At 36.6% G+C, this 22,156-nt stretch overlaps 1 protein-coding gene and 1 pseudogene across 1 annotated transcript in view; one reads left to right on the top strand and one right to left on the bottom strand.

Moving 5' to 3' along the window:
* The window catches only part of MALRD1 (MAM and LDL receptor class A domain containing 1), an 832,608-nt gene that overhangs the window by 520,161 nt on the left and 290,291 nt on the right, over positions 1-22,156 (bottom strand).
* Positions 9,008-10,012, top strand: LOC114032582 (annotated as a pseudogene).

The following is a 22,156-nucleotide window of genomic DNA, read 5'->3' as shown; positions in this document are numbered from 1 at the left end:
AACTCAGGAAGTAACTCCACTGTCATATTCTGACATCTTCAATGGTTTCATAAATTAAAGTATTGGGAGAGGCATGAGATGTCCATGAATTTATCCTTGGTTGCTCAGAAAAACAAAATGTCTTAATAGCTATATAAGTATTTCTACTTTCAAATTTGAAATCTGTCCAATACAAGTATAGCAAAATGGGTCAATTATTGAATTTGGAATGAAGAAGCCTAAATTCCAGACCTCTCACAAACATGCAATTAACTGTGTAACTATAGGGCCTCTAAGAGCCTCAGTTTCTTTGCCCATAAAATAAGAATAAGTATACTCATACAATCTAACTCGCATAGTTGTTTGGAGGATAACAGTTTGTAGTGCCAACATGTTGGAATTGTCAAGAAGCTGAGATGAGAAAATGTCTGCCAAGTGCTTTGCATTGTTGATTTTGTTTTTTGTTCAGTCATTTTGGTTGTGTCTGACTCTTTATGATCCCATTTGGAGTTTTCTTGGTGAAGATATTGGTGTGGATTGCCATTTACTTCTCCAGCTTATTTTATAGATGAGGAAACTGAGGCAAATTGGGTGAAGTGACTCACTCAGTCAGGGTCACACGGCTAGCAAGTGTCTGAGAACAGATTTGAACTCAGAAAGATAAAGTCTTCCTGACTTCAGTCCCAGCACTTTATCAAGTGCACCACCTAGCTGCACCTTGCTTTGCATTCAAGTGCTATCTAAGTGTTCATCCCCATCATTTTTACTAAAAATAACTTAATTATCTGTTCCAAATCTGAGTTGCAAGTATAAATGTAACTCTGACCAACCACGTACCTTGTATCAATTAGAGTCCTGTTCTAGGGAGAAGCAAAAACAAGGGATAACCTAAGACAGCATCAAGTTTCATTCAGCCATTCTCCAGTAATAACTTGTATTATACAGTTTTCTGTTGTTTGCAAAGTGATGTCACATGCATCACCTTTGACCATGGTGGTGGCCTCCAGTAGAGTTAGCAGAGCCTTCTCTGGTTAGGTACATATAGCAGTCTCTCAGATTTACAAGCTCTTTGGTTGAAGAGATAAGTCAGCCTTTGTTCTCTTTCTTACAACCGTATTTGCAAGACAAGATTCATTCTGCATCATTCTTTGGATTTTGTAACCAATGTGCAATATCACTGTTTCAATCATATGTTTGGAAAAAGATGGCCATAACTTGTCATCCCTTGACCTTTATGTTGTTCTGCAACGTCACTTATCAATATTGCTATTGTTCTGTTTGTTGTATCTCCATTCTCTGACGGAAAGGGTGATAAGTATTCCAAATACGTAAAATTTTTAGGTATAAACTAAGTCTTTTAAATGGCTTATAACCTCAGATGGCAAATTACTCTGACATATAGGCCTTCCTGCAAAGCCCATACCATGAATACCCAACAACACCACTGAAATCTCCTATTGGGCAATGTTTGCAATAAGCTGGAGAATGACATGAAATAGATCATTATTTTTGTAATTTTCAGAGTACAAATATATTATCTACTGTGAGAACTGTATGAAAATGAATGGTCTAAAGTGTGGAAAAATGTGGTCTCATTTATAACAGCACATTTTCCTAAACAAAAGATAGAATGGCTTTCTTTCATTTTTATGGAGTATTTAGAAATCATTTTTTGTCTCCTTATAGGATACACTGACAGATGCTCAATATTATATATTTTAGAATATTTATTTATTCTTAAACATGATAATGTTTTCTACAACCAAAAGCAAAGGTTTTCCCCTGCCACACATTACACCGTCTAGAAATTATACTGTCAGAGTACAATATAAAAGGGTTTTGTCAGATGATGCTTTGGTCCTCAACACACATAATATATGTATGTTTCATCAGAAAACTTTTAAGTCAAAAAGAGAATTAAAAGCAAATACTGACAGAGGGTTTTTTTTTTACTTTGTAGGGAATGTGATCATGATTTTACTTCATGAAAATTACCCTTCTGCATGAGGAAAAATAATACAAAGTCATGCAGAAGGGTAATTTTCACCTGAAGTAAAATCAGATTGACTAAATCTATGTTTTTGAGAGGCGTGGTGGCATAAATTGCACAGAAGTTGTTCCCCTCCATTAATGGAGAGAGTTTCCTCTTCCAGGACTTCCCATAGCAATGAAATCATAGTGTAGTCTAGTGCCCAAATCCATGCTTTTTTTAAAAAAAATATGTATTTTTAGAAATCTACTGGAAGACAGTAATCAAGTGGCCATATATTAGCTATGAGATTTAATTTTAGCCTTAAAAAATATTTTCTAATTGATACTCAAAAACATCAATTTTCCCAGTTATTATTGTATACTAATTTAAAGGATATTAACAGAAACAGTAATAATAACAGAGACAGTTCAACCACATATAACCCATGACATAACCCAACCTTACTAAAATACAAAGGACAGTCTCAATGGCACATTAAAAAGGATTTTATATAGTTCTAGCCTTCCAGAGACTAATTTTGCTTTAATGAAACTCTGAACTTCCAGAATCATTCTTAAAAACTCATGTGTGAGAGGGGGAAAATGGTTTCATTACTACTTTGTAAAATAATAAAGAGAAAGGCAATGAAGGAATAATTCAAACTCTGAGTCTCATTCAGACATATCAATCAATCGATTAATAGGATCTGGTGCAGGGTCTCATCATCTAATGCCTTGGCTTTTACTCTGCTTGAACTTCCTGTTTCAAGTCTCTTTCTACTCTAATTCATCATCCATGCAGCTGCCAAACTGATCTTCCTAAATCAAGTCGAGTACCACCCACCCTATTCAATAAATTCCATTTGATCCACATTGCCTTTAGGATAAAATTAAAATTACTCCTTTTGGCTTTTAAGTCCTTCATAGTTGGGTCCTACTGGGTCTTCTTACACTTTGTTCCCCTACATTCTCCATAATCCAGATATTCTATCTAACATTCCATCTCCCCAAGTCTTTGATTTTCACTATTTATCCCATAAGGTTGGAATGCTACCCCTCCCCGCTTCTGCCTCCCAGTTTCCCTGGCATCCCTTATAAATCAGTTCAATTCCTACTTTCTTCAAGAGGCCTTTCATATGCCCACCTCACTTATTACAGCCTTGCCTCTGAGATTATCTCCCATTTATACTGAACACATATTGTAAGTACATAGTTGTTTGCATGTTGTCTCCTCATTGAATTGTGAGTTCTTTGAGGGCAAGGACTATTTTTTGCCTTTCTTTGTTACCTCAGCACTTAGCACGGTGCCTTGATAGTAGGAGATACTTAACAAATGCTCTTTGATTGACTAATAGATTGATTGCCTTATCAAGTCCCAGTGAGGTTCTCAGCCCTATACTACCTACAGTCTGTAAAATGGCACATGCAGCAAAACTCAGAAATTTCATTCATTCCAATCACACTTGATGTAAGAATGCACATGCAACAATTATGTCACTAAATGTATAGTCACTGCCAGAATTAAAGAAAAATTTTAAATCTTTTCTGGTTCATCTGATTTTTCTAGAATAATATGTAATAGCATTTGTCCATATCTATGTTCTCAGTTATAAAAATCTCATGAAAAACGAAAATAGAATACCTCATTTCTAAAACATCTGATTACTGAGTTTTAAAGTTCCTATTAAGTTGACCTTTTAAGCAATGGAACTACAACCTTTAATACCTTGTTATTTGTAATGCTTTTGATTTTTTACCAATTCTAGTTTGCAACACAATTGAGGATTCAGATGGCAAATAAATTATTGCATAATAAATTTATATAGAGAGAAATACCATGGTGTAGAGGACTGAAGACTGGCCTAATAGTAAAGAAAGATCTGAATGTAAGCCCTGCTCCTTATACATAAGACCCTGGATAAAGCATTGTCCCTGTCAATACTTATGGAAATTCTCTTTAGATTATGAATTGCAGAGGAAGTGCAGATCTGAAGTAATAGGGAGAATTTCCCCTATGGGAGTTTCCCAAAGCCATGGAATCACAAGTCTGGTCCAAATATCTGCATAAACATACATACATAATACATATATATACATATATGTGTGTGTTCATATGTGTGTGTGTATAAACACACGTTCACCCAAAAAACCCAGCACCATTTTGCTTAGAATGAGAATGGACTACCATATATAGGTTTCAGCATTTAATAACCATTTACAGGAGATGCTTGGTAGTGTTTGGTCAAGGTTGGGAAAAAACTGGCTACTGAAAAAGGTGGCAAGAATGTCTGAAAGAAATGCCTTCAGATTCAGGAAAGTGAAAGCAGCCTCAGACAGCATTAGAGGGAGGAATGCATGGGCAGAGTATGAGGGATAGAGGATAGGAAATGAGCAAGGAATTAGAAGGAAGGTCAAACATGCCAAAAAAAGAGATATGGAGAATTATTTTTTCTCCAGTTTCTTCATGTCATTTTCATTACCAAGTTGCATTTCAATCCCCTTAAGTTACAGTTTAAGAGAATATAGGTAAAAATTCATCCCTTTACTTGAGAAATTTAATATTCTCTGTAAAAGTATCTCATTAAGATTCCTATAAAGTTATGTCTCAATGTCCTTTTTTTCATGGCGGGGAATGCCAAATGATTATTAGTTTCTTCACTCTCTTGGATGAAAAAGCTAGATGGTTTAGTCATTGCAATTGACTCAGAATAACTGAAACTGATGGATAATGCATCTCTTGAATGGGCATCAGCTTTCAGATCATTGATCTTTAGTGGACAATTGTGCTCTTGCATAATGCCAACATATGCCACAGACAGGAAGTGGAAGGAGCTAATTTATCAGCTAACACTCTTAATGACAGGTTAATGGAATGAAAAAGAGAATTTTCTTACTCAGTTGAGAGGAGTGTTAGCTGTTACTCTAGCTGGCAGCAAGTTCTGTTGCTCCAATTTTTATATTTGCTATAGTTGTTGTTGTTCAGTCATTCAATCATGTCCAACTCTTTGTGACCCCATTTGGGGTTTCGTTGGCAAAGATACTGGAGTGGTTTCTCATTTCCTTCTCCAGCTCATTTTTACAGGTGAGGAGACTGAGGCATACAGGATTAAATGACTTGCCCAGGGTCACACAGCTAGTAAGTATCTGAGATTGAATTGGAACTCAGATCTTGCTGATTTCAGACCCGGAGCTCTATCCATTTCACCATCTAGCTTCCTTTTTTCACTACAGTTGCTCCTTGCAAAATTATTATGAGACAATACACATTTAAGACCTAAACGTGATACTACACAGTTCTATAACATGATTTTTCAAAGAAGTCATCTTGTTTAGTCTTTCCATATACATTGACTTCATAAAATCCCCAATATTATGGCAGATGTACTTGAGGTAGCCATGTCTGTAGATAAACAATGGCTATCTTGTCCTTTCTCATACCATTAGTTCTAACCTTAGTGCAGTGAAAGGAATGTAGGATCTTAAGATAGAGGCAAGAGGCAGAGATCCTGGATCTGCCACTTACTGGCTATGCAGAAGCTTGGACAAGTCATTTAATTCTCTAAGCTGGATGTCCTCATCTGTAAATGGAGTTGAATCAAGTGACCTCTAATGCCCCTTCCAAGTTCAAATCTATGACTGTGTGATGTTCCCCATAAATTCAAGGCTAAAAGTCAATAACAAATGTTTGAGAACTGATGGAAGTGTAAAGAAATGAAATATTTCAGAGACTAGTAGAGGAAAACAAAAGTAAGAGAAACAAAAATACCTGAAAATCCACAACGTAGGCCATCAAACATTGTATGACACTGTAAAAATTCAAAACAGTGAAAATGAATAGAACTAAAGTGGAAGAGTCAGGATTACAACAGAGTAGTTCTGAAATTGTCCTATCTGATTAATGTAGTTTGTCTTAGCTTAATGAACTATTTGAAAGATAAGACTTCTGATGCTCTAAAAAAAATGCTGGAAAATAGTTACTTGGAGCCTTCTAGAATTAGGAAGAATATGTTAAATGATGTATCTATCTATCTATCTATCTATCTATCTATCTATCTATCTATCTATCTATATACACATACATATACATACACACATATACATATATACATATATGTGTGTATGTATGTATATGTATGTGTATGTGTGTATGTGTGTATACATATATATTCAATATCTGTGTGTATATGCACACATTTTAAAGATAGATATAGATACATAAAACCATATATGTATGGATGAAAACTGGTAAATAACAAAGATGATATGTTAAAAGTAATAATTCTAAAAGTGAAGATGCCCCCAAACTTTATTACCCTAAACATTCCAATTCTTGAAAATATTAAGTTACATATTAAAAATCTGAATTTTGTCTGGTTGCTTGAATAAACTGAAATATATATAGTATGTATTTTTGTATATATATATATACACATATATAATATAACCTTTTCATAGGGTTTTCAAACAAAATTTTAAATTATAACATTATAATAATAATGATACTTAATATAATATACCAAAATAAGAATATACCAAAATGCATCAATACTACTTATAGAGGGGCGGAAACTGGATCTATGATTTTGTAGGTAAACACCCCAATAAGGAAATTTTGTCTACCAATGCAAGTTGGTACTTACTCTTCAACTTACAATCTTAGACAGTTGCCTAAAGCAATGCTATAAACTCAAATAGAAATGGATGCCTATCTATAGCATATACTTGTGGTTAGAAAACCATAAATTTAATATTATTTATGTTGCACTGTGTTTTTATTTATTTTATTTATTTATTTTATTTCCCAATTGCATTTTAATTTGGTTTAATTTGGTTCTAGAAGACCCATAGGCTGTAAGTTTGACCCCTCTCAGAGCACTGAGAAGTTAAGAGACTAGCACAAGGTCAAACAGCCAGCATGGGTTGGAAGTAGGACTTAAATCCAGGTCTTCTTGGCTCCAAGGCTATCTATGTACAGCCACTGCTGAGTCTTTCATATTATTCACATAAAAAATTAAATATCAAATTAAAAGAATATCTCTGAGATGCAAATAAATATATACATGAAATGAAATACCTTTTGAAAAAAAAATTGTAAATGGACATTAATGAGAGAAATTAAACTATTACCATGACAGCAGATGAAGGGCCATAGAAAAAAAAGGCAATTGACTACATACATAATCATATAGTAAGTATTCAATGTAGAGAAGTAATGTGATGGTGGATAGACATCTGGACTTGCAGTCAGAAAGAGTTGGGTTCAAATTCCATCTCTTGCAATTATAATCTGAGTAAATATGAACAAGATATTTAACTTCTCTGGGCCTCAGTTTCTCCATCTATAAGATGAGACTAACACTACATGATCTACCTTACAGTTTATTGTGAGACTAAAATGAGTTTTTATGTACATGCACACATACACATATACACATACATGTGTACATATACACATATGTATGTATGTATATAAATCCATGTTTATATAGGTATGTGTGTACACATATATGTATATGTGTATGTATGTATATTCCTATGCAAACTTTAAAGTGCTTTGTCAACATCAGTTATTACTATGTCCCATGATCACCAGGTAACACAACACAATTATGCAAAGAAATTCAGGATTCATCCAACTATGAATTTGTTCAGCAAAATGCCATCATTCTTTTGGCTGCAGCAAAAGATCTCTTTTTTCTATGTTGTCATCTTGCAAATTTATACTCTCCTCAAATGGGGCAGAAATATCTACCATAGTAATTTTTTTTTAAATCAGTCTTAAGCTATGAGAGATACAGTGGATGATAAATGGCAATGAACAGAACAGAGGCCTTAGAAACAAAAAGAACTGGATACAGCCCCCATGTTTATAGTTAATAATTATGTGATCCCAGAACACTCACTAACCTCTCACTTCCACTAGACAACTCTTTAAAACCATAATACTATCTCCCCTACTACTAGTACCTCACCGCCCCCCCAAAAAAAACCATTGTATTTGTTTTGTTTCATATATTTCATATATTTACATGTGTATACGTTGTCTCCCTCATTAAGAGTATAAGCTCCTTGAGGACAGAAGCTATTGCTTTGACTTTGTACCCCTAGCAGCAAGCTTAGTGCCAACATACCATGGGAATCTAATAAATGCTCATTGACTGCTCTAAGTTAAATATGAGTTGCCATTCAACTACCTTCATTGAGGAAGTTTTCACACAGATGAAATAAGCAATTCCAGCCAAAGGGGGAAAAATCATAGCACATCACAAAATCGAGTAATGAATTCAACTGTAGATCCTATTATCATTTGGTTAGTGAATATGGTAATGTAGCTATATTTCTTTCAGTATGGTAAAATAAATCTGCAATATCATTATATCGCCTCTGCCATCTTTCTTCAAAATATTGTATAACATGGGACAAGATCTTATTGTAATATAAATAAATAAATAAAATACTTACTATGTGCAAAGCACTGGGGATATGCTCATACGTGACACTATTCCTGGCTCTGAATCTTCTGACATATAATAGTGCCATTTCAAGTTGCTTCCAGGGAATAAAGCTAACATTTCAGGAATAGGTTAATTTATCATTCAGTATGAAATGATAAGTGGCGCCACAATCTAACATGAAGGCAAAGATTTTTAGATAGGTCACCGTCAACAACGAGCTGCCATTCTAGTCTCGGATACAGTAAATGAGCTGTAATCACATAAACATGACGAGACTCGCCAACAACTGACAGGTTGTTCTTTTCAAAATATTAGAATGGCTTTGTTATCCTATCCATATTTAGATAGCAAGAAGTATTTCAAACCTGAGTCTATAGACTAGGTGTGTACTCCTTGCAACAATTATGCATGATCCTGACAGGGGAGCCACAATGTCCATTCCTATGGATTTTAAGCCAGATTTCCCACATCACATATTTAAGGCATGTGTCCTTGACTATAATGTCTTGGTCAATTCAAAAAGCTTTTCGGCGTAAGTCTGGGAGCATTAGTCTCGTATGTAACTCAGAACTTTCACAGCTTGACCAGCAACCTTGATCTCCTCCAAAATGGCAACTACTGTCAAGGCTCAACTGATTGTGAATATCTTAAAGGAAGACCAGGTTCCCCATAACAAGATTACTGTTGTAGAGGTTGGTACAGTTGGCATGGGATGTGCCATCAGTATCTTAATGAAGGATTTGGCTGATGAACTTGCCCTAGTTGATGTAATAGAAGACAAACTAAAGGAAGAAATGATGGGTCTCCAACATGGCAGGCTTTTCCTCAAAACACCAAAGATTGTTTCTGACAAAGACTACAATGTGACTGCAAACTCAAACCTTGCTGTTGTTACAGCTGGGGCACATCAACAGAAGGGAGAAAGTCGTCTTAATTTGGTCCAGCGCAACGTGAATATCTTTAAATTCATCATTTCCAACATGTTAAATACAGCCCTAATTGCAAGCTGCTTATTGTTTCCGATTCAGTGGGTATTTTGACATATGTGGCATGGAAACTAAGTGGCTTTCCTAAGAACTGTGTTATTGGAAGCAGTTGCAATCTGGATTCTGCCCAGTTCTGTTACCTAATGGGGGAGAGACTGAGTGCTCACTCTTCAAGATGTCACAGATGGGTCCTTGGGGAACATGGAGACTCCAGCGTTCCTGTATGGAGTGGTGTGAATATTGCTGGTGTCTCTCTGAAGAATCTTTATCCTGCTTTGGGAACTGATGCTAATTCAGAGAATTGGAAAGATGTTCATAAACAGGTAGTTGACAGTGCTTATGATGTGATCAAGCTGAAGGGCTATACTTCCTGGGCCATTGGCTTGGCTGTGGCAGATCTGGTAGAAAGCATTATGAAGAATCTTAGGAGAGTGCATCCAATTTCCACCATGATTATGGGCCTATATAGCATTAATGAGGATGTCTTCCTTAGTGTCCCATGTGTCTTGGGGAAGAATGGCATGTCAGATGTGGTGAAGGTAAGCCTAAATCCAGAGGAGGAAGGCCGTTGAAAGAAGAGTGCAGCTACTCTGGGGAATCCAGAAGGAGCTGCAATTTTAAAGCTTTTTAATGTGCTGTCATTTTACTATCGAGAAAACATGACAGTGGTTAAGGGTTAAATGGTTGTGTTAAGGGGTTATGTGTGATGTGCTTTTCAAATAGGTCAAATCCTTCCTCTGATTGGTGATTAAACACCAGAAATGTACATGTAAAACCTGTGAACAAACTCTAGTCTCTCCCTAAAGTTAGAAATGGGGAATGGTATAGTGTGACTACTATTTGTTAAACCTTGTTGTTGTTCGCGTATGATGCTGGATATGACTTGTACAGTCTCAGTAGTTGGTGTCAAGCAGAGCTAGTGCCCCACAGGTATATAGCTACCTGCCTTGTATGTAGGTGCTACAGATTCCTGTAGGTTCAAAAGACAACATTCCTGGATATAAAACACCATACAGTATTAACTTTATTGATGCATTGATTACCTTTGTGCTCCCCTCCATTAGGGCTCTACAGCATGACCCCATGTATTACCTTTCCGGAGGACCTGATTTGTGTACATATATATATATATGTGTGTGTGTGTGTGTGTGTGTGTGTGTGTATGCATATATATATGCATATACACACATATATATGTAGACGTATGACATATGTCATATGTCAATAGTTGCAAATTTCCGTATTATATAAAAAGCTTTATATATGTACAATGATGTAACCAATCCCTCAAGTGTCATACTGACCCTAAATACTGAATAAACAACAAAAAACTGATTAAAAAAAATCAAAAAGTATTTGTTAGCCATCAATTGTGCATCAAAAACTGGGTTAAACCTATTCCAAAGAGAAAAAAAGAAATATTTGCTGCTATCATGGAACTTGCATTCTCCTGGAAAAAAGATGGGCAAAACAAAGCATACATAGATAAGTAAATGCAAAGAAAATACAAACCAATTTGGGAGGGGTAGAGACTCTGACTCCAACCTATCTCTTCAGAATCACTGATGTCCAACTGATGTTGTTCTCCTAGGCACATTCCACTATCCGGTGAAATGTAGTTTATTTAATATTCTCACATTTATGACATCCTATATTCCACCTCGGGTCCTCTGCACAGGCTGTCCTCCATGCCAGAATGTTTTCTCTGCTCACTTCTGCCTTTTAGAATTTCTGCCTCCATTTGCCCGCAGGACAGCTTTCTTAAACTGTTTCTTGGCCTTTGTAACCTTTAGCAGTGTGAGAGCTAGTCACTGGCGTTAAGAGAGGTAGAATAGCAGATACAGCTTTCAAGGAACAAAGCTGACATTTTAGGAACAGATTTATTTATTATTCAGTGTGAAATGATAAGTGGCTCCACAATGCAGATTCAGAGCCAGCCACAGTGTCATGTAGGAGCATATTTCTCTTCATATTCCCAGTGCTTTGCACTGAGTAGGTGTTTCATTCATTTATTCATATTGCAATAAGATCTTCTCACATGTTACAAAATATATTGAAGAAAGATGGTAAAAGTCTGGAATATCCATTCTAGATTTACTCTATCATACTATAAGAAATGTAGCTACATTACCAGGGAGTCATTTCTTCAAATCCTGCCTCAGACTTGCTAGCTGGGGGACCCTGGGCAAATCTCTTCAGTTTCTTAGCCCTCAGACTCCCCATCTATAAAACGAGGGGATTGTTCTCGATAATTCCTACTGCCCTAATTGGATGATCCTGGTTGCCATTACCCTGCAGAGAACATGGGCTCTCGCAATTCACCCTGTGGTAAATACAATCATCTCTTGGTTTGGGCTTTTATGACCGAATGCCTTCTGGGAATGGTCATCCTGCTCTGGTGGCTACCTGAAGAGCTGCTTAAAGTACAAGCTCAAAAGGATGAACGTATTTATAGCTTCAATCACAGGACCACAACTCTAGAGCTGGAAAGACCCTAAAGATCATTAAGTCTAACCCCGTCATTTTACAGCTGAGGAACCTCCTTTGTCAGGATTCATGAACTGCTCAGGCGTCCTCCACCACTAAATCCATTGGCTCATGAAGGGTCCAATTCATTTGTCATCCTGCTCACTGTCATCCTCCGGGCAGTTTAAAAGCCATTGATAAGACTTCCCTTTTTGGCCTGGATATCGTTGTGGCGGGCTGCACACTTGGTTCTTTCAAAATATAACGTTGTTGGTTCTGTGGATGCCAGGACAGGGAGCTTTATTCCCTACTCAGAACTTACTTTGGTCTAAATGAAAGAGCACTAGATTGGGAGGTGTGAGGTCAGAGCTCAGACCCCAGCTCTGCATCAGGCCAGCTAGAAATGAAGCATTCTGTCTTGGATTTTTTTTTGCCAACCTGACTTAATCCTTTCAGCTCCAGAATTACCACCCTATCACCCCACTTGGTGATTGTCCTACACACGCCTCAGTATATCAGGCTCCAACCACATTTAACTTGACTTTCTGACTCATTCACCATCTTCCTACCCAGCTTATATCATAACTTCCCACTTCCCTTCCCAGCTCTTCTCATTTTTGTAACAATAAATAAATATTGCCACCAGAAAAGGTGTGGCATTCTACTCCCCTATAGTTCCACTCGACAATGACATAGTTTTCCAAAGCAATATACACTTTCCCTGGCCACTAGTCCTCTCTGTGTGTGGTTTCCTTCTATCAAAATGTGAGTTCTTTGAGGACAAGGGGAACTTTCATTTGTTCTAGCATGAATACCATATAGTGTAGTGCTTGGCATATAGTAAGCTCTTAAGAAATGCCTTTTCACTTATTTATTAACAGAATGAAATGAGGGGGGACGGGAGGGGAGAGGAGAGGAGGGGAGGAAGGAAGGAAGGAAGGAAGGAAGGAAGGAAGGAAGGAAGGAAGGAAGGAAGGAAGGAAGGAAGGAAGGGAGGGAGGAAGGAAGGAAGGAAGGAGTGAAGGAAGAAAGGGAGGAAGGAAGGGAAGGAGGGAGGATGGAAGGAAGGAAAGATGGAAGGAAGAGAGGGAGGGAGGGAGGGAGGAAGGGCATTTGTTAAGTGCTTACTATTTGTTTGTGCTTGCTATAAGCCAAGCTCTATGCTAAGTGCTGGTTACAAATAGAAGAAGAAAGCCCCGATCTCATAAAAGTCATACTCTAACACACGGAGACCACATACATAGGAGTTTTCACTTGCAATTCAGATGGAAATGTCCTATGATCCTTAGGGTGCAGTGGCAGACAGATGGTCCATAAGGATTAGTTTCATGGACAATGGCTGGGGATCCAGGGTTAGAAGCAAGGTCAGTGGTCTGAAAGACACCGTTATTACAGGAACTTTGGGGCTTATCTGTCCATCAACTTATTTATTAATTTAATTAATGATTAATTAATGTTTAGTGAATTGGATTGGATTGAACTTGTATGGAAATGGCAACTTGACCATTTTCACAGTATAAGTACCTCTCTCATTTATTTTAGCAAATAATGATATGAGTCAAAAGTCCAAAGAAAAAAAAATGAACAAATAAAATGAGAAGATATAATCTAAGAGAAAAGTATTCAAATTAAAGCAAATCCTATAGAATTGGAATATACAGTATTACAGTAAAAATGATATTAAAGAAAGGGAAAGTAGAGTCAAATATCTCAGGGTATCTCTCATCAGGTATGTAGTTTACCCTAGTAGCCTGACCAACAAGTCCAAGATCTGGTCCTTTGTTCTATAGCCTCAGAATTAAATTTTTACCAGTTATCCCAGCCTAACCAGACTCTGGGTGACAGATTGACTAAAACTAAACTCCAAAATAATTTATTAAAACCCAGAATATACTGTTTATCTGGGTCCTGAGGAGAAGGTCCCCTTAGGAAGAAAACATGAATGTGATCCTTCACCCTTTCTGGGCCCATCAGGAATTCATTAATGCTAGATGGAAGTATTTATTTATAAAGAAGTATATCAATATCATAACATGAAGTTTCTAACTTAAGTCATTAACAGCTAGGTGTATCTACTCAGCAATCCTGATTAGGAGGTAATATTAGCTCTACTACCTATTAGACGGGTGACCCAGGGCACAAAGACCAACTAGGAAAATATATCTAAAGTACTTGGCAAATGCGAAAAACCAAAAATAAATGAGAACTGTAATATTAGTTGCTCATGACAGGAGGCCATTGGACTCCTTATCCTCCACAAATGAATCCTAGTATGAAGTTCTAATTACTTGAGGATTTATGAAACTTTACCAAGACTAACAATTCTAAGTGAGTTTATTATATGAGATAAGATCTCGGTGCCCTGAAAAGAAATATTTTTCATGTTCGAGGTTTATAAAAACATTCATAAAAGTTTGATCCATGTATTGTTAAGTTATATTAATATGGGGGATTATTATCAGCTGAAAAAAGAGGGACAGACTTAATTTTTGTGTTCTTCAGAATTGAAAATTAGACATTTCAGCCCCAAAGGACAATTCTTCGAAAAATTATGAGCAATTGAAGAGACAGGAATGATTATAAAGTTATCCTTTCAATTCATTTTCAGCCTATGAGAAACTGACAAAGACCTTGGAATTGGGAGTAGCACTAAAATTTCAAGCTTAAAATTGCCCCTTTGTGCAAGCTTGGAAAAGGACAATCCACAACTTGTCAGAGCACAGGAATCTGATAATATAGTCATCTTATTTTTGTACTTTTGAAAAGACAATAAATAGCCCTTGAGTTTGAGGGGCCAAACACCACTCATCTGGCTGTCATTTCACTTTACAAGGCAAAGCACTGCTATTTTCAGGTGACCGATTTAAAACAGGCATAGATTTTAGGGAGGAGAGAGATGGAAGTCTGGGAGAAGGAGGCTACAGGAGGCAAATTTCACTTCTAAATTTTATGTCATGAGAGGTAAGATTGGAAATTTTATACCTGTTTAATATGAAGGTCTAGTCATTGGCTCAGAAAATTTCATTCATTGGCAAAAACTTGCTGGAACAGCTGTTTCATTTTTTTTCTAAATCTATTAAGTAATTACAGTAGGCTAGATGCTAGGGGAATATAAAGTTTATGTAAAGCAGGACCCTTGCCTTCATGGACCTTACAGACTAATAAAAGGCAGAGAAAAAGTGCTAAGATATATTTATACAAAAATATAGATTCATGCATTTATACATATATGCATATAAAACATTATATTCATACATATGTGTGTATGATAAATATAGAATGGTACAGTTAACTTCATGTGTCTGTCCTCAAACTACCGAATTCACTTGGATTCCATTCTTAAGAGACGCAAAAAATACAAATTTCTGACTATATTAAAAAGAACCTATGTTTTTCAGGATGATGTTTATTTGGGGTTAAGTAAATTACCCCACTCTTTCCTCAACTATTGCAATGACTTCCTAATTGGTCTTCAAGTCTGCTGCCATTCTCTTCCCATCTTCAATTCACATATCACACAGCTGTCAAAACTACCTGCCAGAGGTACCAGTTTTACCATTTCTTCCTGTTACATATACTTCTTATAGGCAGTCAATAAATGAATAAGTGCCAACTATATGCCAGGCACTAAGTACTGAGAATACAAATAAGAAAAAGAAAGATAGTTCTTGCCCTCAGGGAGTTTAAAATCTGGGGGGGGGGCAGCTGTATAAAGTTCCTGGAGTCAGGAGGACCTAAGTTCAAATCCAGCCTCAGACACTTGACATTTAATAGCCTTGTGACCTTAGCAAGTCACTTAACCCCAACTGCCTCAACAACAACAACAAGTCTAATGGGGGGAGAGAACATACAAAAAGAAAGCTGAAAGAGGTCAGGGAGGTGGGAAGAGAAGAGAAGGTACCCGGCCCCAAGGGCATGATGGCATGCAAGCCAAGGAAAGCAGATGGTGAGAAATGAAAAGTTGGTTGATCTGGGACCCCTCTTTAAATGGAAGCTTTGGGAGGAGTTCTTTACTCTGCCCTTATGTCTCCCAGTCAGAGAGGCAGAAGAGACAAAAGGTACTGATGAGGTGTGAGTACCATAGCTGATGATGCAATCTTACAAGTTGATGAGTTTTCTGGGAATAAGATTTAATAGGACTATGAACATGTCGAAATCCAGGCAGGGAGCACAGATAATGAGAAATAAAGAGTTAGCTGCTATGGGAAACGTCCTTAGATGGAAAAGTTGGGGAAAAGTTATTTGTTCTACCTTCCAGCGCTCCAATCAGATGCGCACAGGGTACTGGGAATCCTATTGTGCTGTGGGTTCTTTGTTAAATGTGAGATCTTTGGTTAGATTTAGGATATTACTTATATCAATAGAAATGAGAGCTAGTATTTATACAGCACTTTAAGGTTTGTAAAGTGCTTTACACATATTGTCTTTTTTGACCCTTACAACAATCCTGTAAATTATATGCTGTTATTATCCCCACTTTACAGATGTGAAAATTAAAGCTGATATTAGTCACACGGTTAGTAAATATTTGAGGCAGGATTTGAACTAAGGTCTTCCATGCTCCAAGTCTAGTATTCTATCCACTATACTACCTGATTGCCACAAAAAGTCCCACATGATACCCTACTGAAGAGAACAGAGATGCACACTATTCAATAACACAGGCCAGTGGGTGTGGGACTGTTTGAATGACCCAACCGCAACAGTAGTCATTTGTGAGTTTCTAGTGAAAGTGTCCCAGAAAGCTATCCTTGATCTTGTGCTAATTAATTTTTTTTTACCAGTGACTTGGATGAAAGCATAGGTGTCATACTTATTAAATATGCAAATGATACAGAGGTGAGAGGCACAACAAAGTAGATAACAGAATTGGTATGTGAAAGATATTGACAGTCTATGCTTATGAGCCAAATATAATAAGATAATATTTCATAGAAATAAATGTAAGGTCCTACACTTGGTTCAAAAGTACTAGAAGCAGGATGGTGCAGTTCTGAAAAAGATCTAGAGATTTTGGTGCCTTGTAAACTCTATATGAGTGTGACATAGAAATCAAAAAAGCTCATGCAAATCTTAGGCTGCATTAGGCAAGCTAGAGTGTCAAAGTACATTGTCCTCTTCAGACCATGTCTAGAGTGTTGCATTCAGTGCTGAGTGCCATAGTTTAGGAAGAATGCTGGCCAACTGAAGAGTGCTCAGAGGACAGTGAGTGGGATGGAGAAGGACCTTTCGGTAGATTATGGTGCCTGATGACTGACTGAAAGAATAGGAAATGTTTTACTTAGAGAAGGAAAGATGAAGGGAGGATATACTCATTGCTTCCAAGTATTTGAAAGGATGCCGCACTGGAGAGGGATTAGACATATTCTCCTTGACCCCAATGAGCAAGAAAAGGTTCAGCAGATACACACTATGGATGGAAGCTACATTTAAAGGAAAACATCCTAATACTTACATGTATCTTAGAGTGGAATGGGTGGGTGCCTTCAGGAGGTCCTGGTCTCCTCCACAGAGGCTGGATGAGCACTGGTTGGAGATATGTTGATGACGGGATTCTTACATTGAACTTAATGGCCACTGAGATAACTTCCAACTCTGGGAGCGGACAATATCTTTCCAGTCATAGTATCACTGTCCTCTTTCACACTCTAAATTCCAGCCAGACTAATCTCTTAGCTCTTCTCTGAACTCCACCTGTGTGTGTGTGTGTGTGTGTGTGTGTGTGTGTGTGTGTGTGGTGTGCATGCAGCTTACCTTCCATGCTTGAAATGCCTTCATTTTTCATCTCAGCCTTTCAGAATCCTTTACTTCTTTTTAGACTTGGCTCAGGTTCTCCTAAATCTAAAAGTGCCTTCTCCATCCTTAAATTTTCTTTTGAAATTGTTTTGATCTCTCCCTTTTCCCTTATCACTCTCCACACTGAATTATATTTATCTGTGTACATGGCAACAACCCCTTATAGCATATAGATTCCTTCAGGGCAGAAGCTAAAATTTTCATCTTTCAGCCCCCAGCACCTAGCACACTGCCTGGCATATAGCAGACACTTAAATGTGTACTGAATTAATTTTTTTAAATGCAAAGTAGAGACTTTATTTTAAGGGAAAATTCCACAGTATCACTGGAAAATTTTCATAGTCATCTCAAATTGCCTCTTTAAGGATATCACTTAATCAACATATATTTCAAGAGTGCCTACATGTATTAAATATGCAAAGATAGAGATACGCGCATTGTTCAAGCCAAAAAGACAACACAACTCTTTTTTTGACATCGCTAAATTTCAGCTGCTAATCTTTTTATCTTTCTATATGCTTCAAACTAAAAAGAAAAATCTACCCTCATCAGTAAGGACAGTAAGAGCTTTTTCCCAACTTTTAAACACGACAACAGGATCCAGGACTAGAAAAAAAACTAAGAAATTATTTAGGCCAACTTCCTAATTTTACAGATAGTGAAAATGAGGCTCAAGGAAGTAAATGAAGTTATCCAAGTTTATACAAGTAGTAAGAAACATGAAACCAGCATTCGAATTCACATGTTGTGACTAAATTCACTGTTCTTTTCATTATTCCAAAGAACTACCTAGTATAAGCTTATGTTAGGATCTTAGATTGATAAAACCAGAGAAGTTTAAAGCTAAAAGGAATCCTAGAAAACAATCAGTTCAACCTCATCATTTTTCAGTTGAGGAAGTTGAGTTTCCTTCTTCCAGGAAAAGGTCATAGTCAACAGAACAATTGTCCTGAGAATCAAGGCCACTGAGAATAGGCCTCAGGACATAGGACTCTCACTAGGGTTCCAAGTAGTATCTCTTTTTAGAAGTATTTGAACAATGTTTTGGAGCACAGATTTGTAAAGAGGATGATCATCATGTGATACCCATTCTTACTACTTAGGTATACCTGAGCATTATGTAACCACTTAAGTTGTTGCTGCCAGAGACTCAATCAAATTAAACAGCATCATATTCCAAAGAAATACTAATTTAAAATGCAAAAGTCAGAACATTCCACCCAAAGATTAAGCACAATAAATGAAATTTACTTCAATGCTCTCATCCAAAGTCTATCCCTACTAAAGTGAATGCATTATAGCAGCAACTGTGCAGAGAAATGTCTTTGTCTTCTATACATATTTTACTTAATTCTCTTTTTGTGCAACCTTGAACTGACAAATGTGCTTTCCCATCCCCTTTGGTCTAATTCATTCCAGACTTGGGAATCCTTTTTCTGAATATCTTATTATTTCTACAACTTATTTTGAAACAATTAAAAGACAATGCCACATCATTACTATGTCAATGATAGTAATATTAAACTCTGAGTAAGTCTAATGTTATGTGTAGTGAATAGCCAAGTTAGAAAAAGGAAGTTTTGGGAACAGAATGGGACTAGAATGAAGTATTCCAGAAATAATATATTTTTTTAAAAAAAAATAAGATTTCAGGGAAAAGATAATTTGGTTTATTAGGAAAATATATTATGAAAAAAGTGGAAATAACCAATGATCAATCTGAAAAACAAAGATCTAATAACACCAACATCTTCAAATAAATGTAATAATAATAACAGCTCATTTTGATATAGCACTTACTATGTGCCAGGTAATGACTTAAGCACTTTACAATTATTGTCTAATTTGATCCTAACAATAATCTAGAAGGCACATGACCTGATTTGACTGGAAATAGTGAGGAAGGCTTCAATCAGGTCTGCAGACAGAGCTCTAAGAAGTTACGGAGGCTCCTCAATGTCTTGGAGTTGGAAACATGACCATAAATCATTTTTGTTCTCTTTTTAGCCTTGTGTCCAGACAGGTTTTGCTATTAATCCACCGCAATTCTCTTCCCAGGAATAATTATGTTTTATATTTTTTTATCATTATCACTAAACATTCTATTTTATAAGGTAGGAGTCATTTTTGACAGCTATGTATTGTAACGATCGATCCATGTGCTTGATAGTCCCATCAAAAAGTCATTCTTCTTTTGAGCAGAATTGTATCTTTGTTATTTGGGGTTCTGCTTCATCAATGCTGTCTTCATCAAAGACTAGGACATCCCAGTGACTTTGTCTCACCCCTCTCACATGCAGATTTGGAATGCAAACACACTGGAGAATAAGTGGTATAGAGCAGCGCTTCTTAAACTGTGGGTTGCAACCTCATATGTGAAAAATTTGGCAATAGTAAAAGGTTTCTGAATGCACAATGACCAAAAATTAATTAAAATCAAAAGCATAATGAATCTGAGGTGTTTCTAGCAGTGCTTTTTCCCGTGTTGCATCAAGGAACGTCACTGCAGCCTTGGGTTCTGAAATACAAAGCATGCGCACTTTGCTTTGTGAGTGGCCTCAGGCCAGGCAATGGCAACACTGCTGAATTGTGAAAGGGACTTTGAGTGGAAAAAGTTTAAGAAGCCCTGGCCTAGAGTGTGGGGAACGTCTTCCCTCAAAGTCTCCTCTCTTCCATCAGGTTCAGTAACAAAGCCAGTAAAATACAGTCTTCTTCAAGGAGGGGGAAGTTTTATTTTTGTCTTTGAGCCCCCAGTGACTGACAAAGCATTTGATGCCTAGTAAGTGCTTAATTAATGCTTGTTGAATTGAATTGTGTCAAGAAGATATAAACCTATGGGTGGGGGGAATGTCTGAAATGCAAAATTCTAACAATACAGCAAAAATCAATTGTAATACAGAAAAAAAGTGGTAGGTTGTCTAGAGAAAATAAAATATCTACTCAGGTAGGTCTGAAAAAGGCTTAGATTTTAAACAGGCATTTGAAAAGCACCAAATATGGAAGGAAGATGGCATAACCAAGAATGAAAACAGAATAAAAGCACACTTGCAAAGAGAATATCAGAAAGGACAAAACTCAGAGATTTGAGGAAAAAATATTATAAATTATACAATAAGGCTTTTAAAGATTTGTTTCAAACAGGAAAGTTAGGGAAAGAATGCTCTGTTATGACAGATGACAAAATGACCAGAAATGTCATATTAAGAATGATAATAATAATATTACCTCCATGGATAATAGTCCTGTGAACTCCATCAACAATGTGTCAAAAAGAAAATATCAACCAAATATCTGAGTCATGCTGATTTATTTGTGGAAATGGATGAGTTTAGGATGGCAATTAAGGATCAGGTCATTGTCACAAGAAAAGTGCTCCCTAAGAAGCCCAGATTCTGTGGTCAATGTATATGATACAAGGAACCAGTTGGAACAGTGTATCACAATGCAATTCTTCTGTGATGGAGTGTTGCAGATTACTCATAGTGTCCATGTGCCAACAACCTTAATTCTCTGGACATTGTGGTATTACTCTCTGTCATATGTTACTGCAAAAGAATCATCAGGATAAAGAGATGAACTTTTGTTTCAGGGGAGAGCTTAAGGTCTTTCAAAAATGCTTTATTTTGCAAACATAATTTAATCTGCTCTCCTCATACCATTTAATTATGGGTTCATCATTCAATTGCAATGTTTGTACATCCAACACCAAATCATAATGTAAATAGTTTTTTTCTTTCTGCAGACATCAACATAGATAGCCACAATTTTCTGGGAAAGTTTAGAATAGTGATAAGGTCTGGACCCAGGATTTTATTGGTATAATAAGAAAAAAAATGTCCTCTACTCTAATCAATGCAACAAGCAATGACAATTTCTCAGGACTCATGATGAAGCACACTGCCCATCTCATGACAGGGAAGTGATGGACTTGATTTGCAGGTTGAAACATATATTTTTTGGGACATATTGAAGCAATCAGATTTTTCTTGGTTATACATATTTATTACAAGGTTGTCTTTTTTTCTTTTTCAACAGCAGGAGATAGAAAGAAGAGAAAATAGACATTTGTTCACTGAAATAAATTTAGTTTAAAAAGGAAATTCATCACAAAATACGTGACATATAACTTTGTCCTTCTGCCAATGTCCTACTTCTCTGCACAATAGTGAGTGCTTGAAATGCTTTCTTTAAAATGAATGAATGGACATGGGTTCATGAAAACTAATTTCAAGAATTATCTACTCCAAAGATTAAAATATAATTGAAATAAAAGTAAAGGCCTACAATTTGGTTCTAGAATTCACATGTACCAATATGGGATGGATCAAACATGAGTTTGTACAAAAAAGATCTGAAGGTGGTAGTAAGTGTTCTACTTACATGATGGTAAAACACAGTAGCCAAAACGTTAATGTGATAGAGGACTACATCAACTGAAGCAAAAAGTACAGAATCGGGGTCTTCTACTCCATCAAAATGCAAAAGCAATATTATGTTGGCTCA

This window comes from Vombatus ursinus, unplaced genomic scaffold (assembly GCF_900497805.2).
Source record: "Vombatus ursinus unplaced genomic scaffold, bare-nosed wombat genome assembly UNPS02005459.1, whole genome shotgun sequence".
Taxonomy (NCBI): Eukaryota; Metazoa; Chordata; class Mammalia; order Diprotodontia; family Vombatidae; genus Vombatus; species Vombatus ursinus.
The sequence above is the reverse complement of the archived record's forward strand: the minus strand, read 5'-3'. Positions and strand labels throughout refer to the sequence as shown.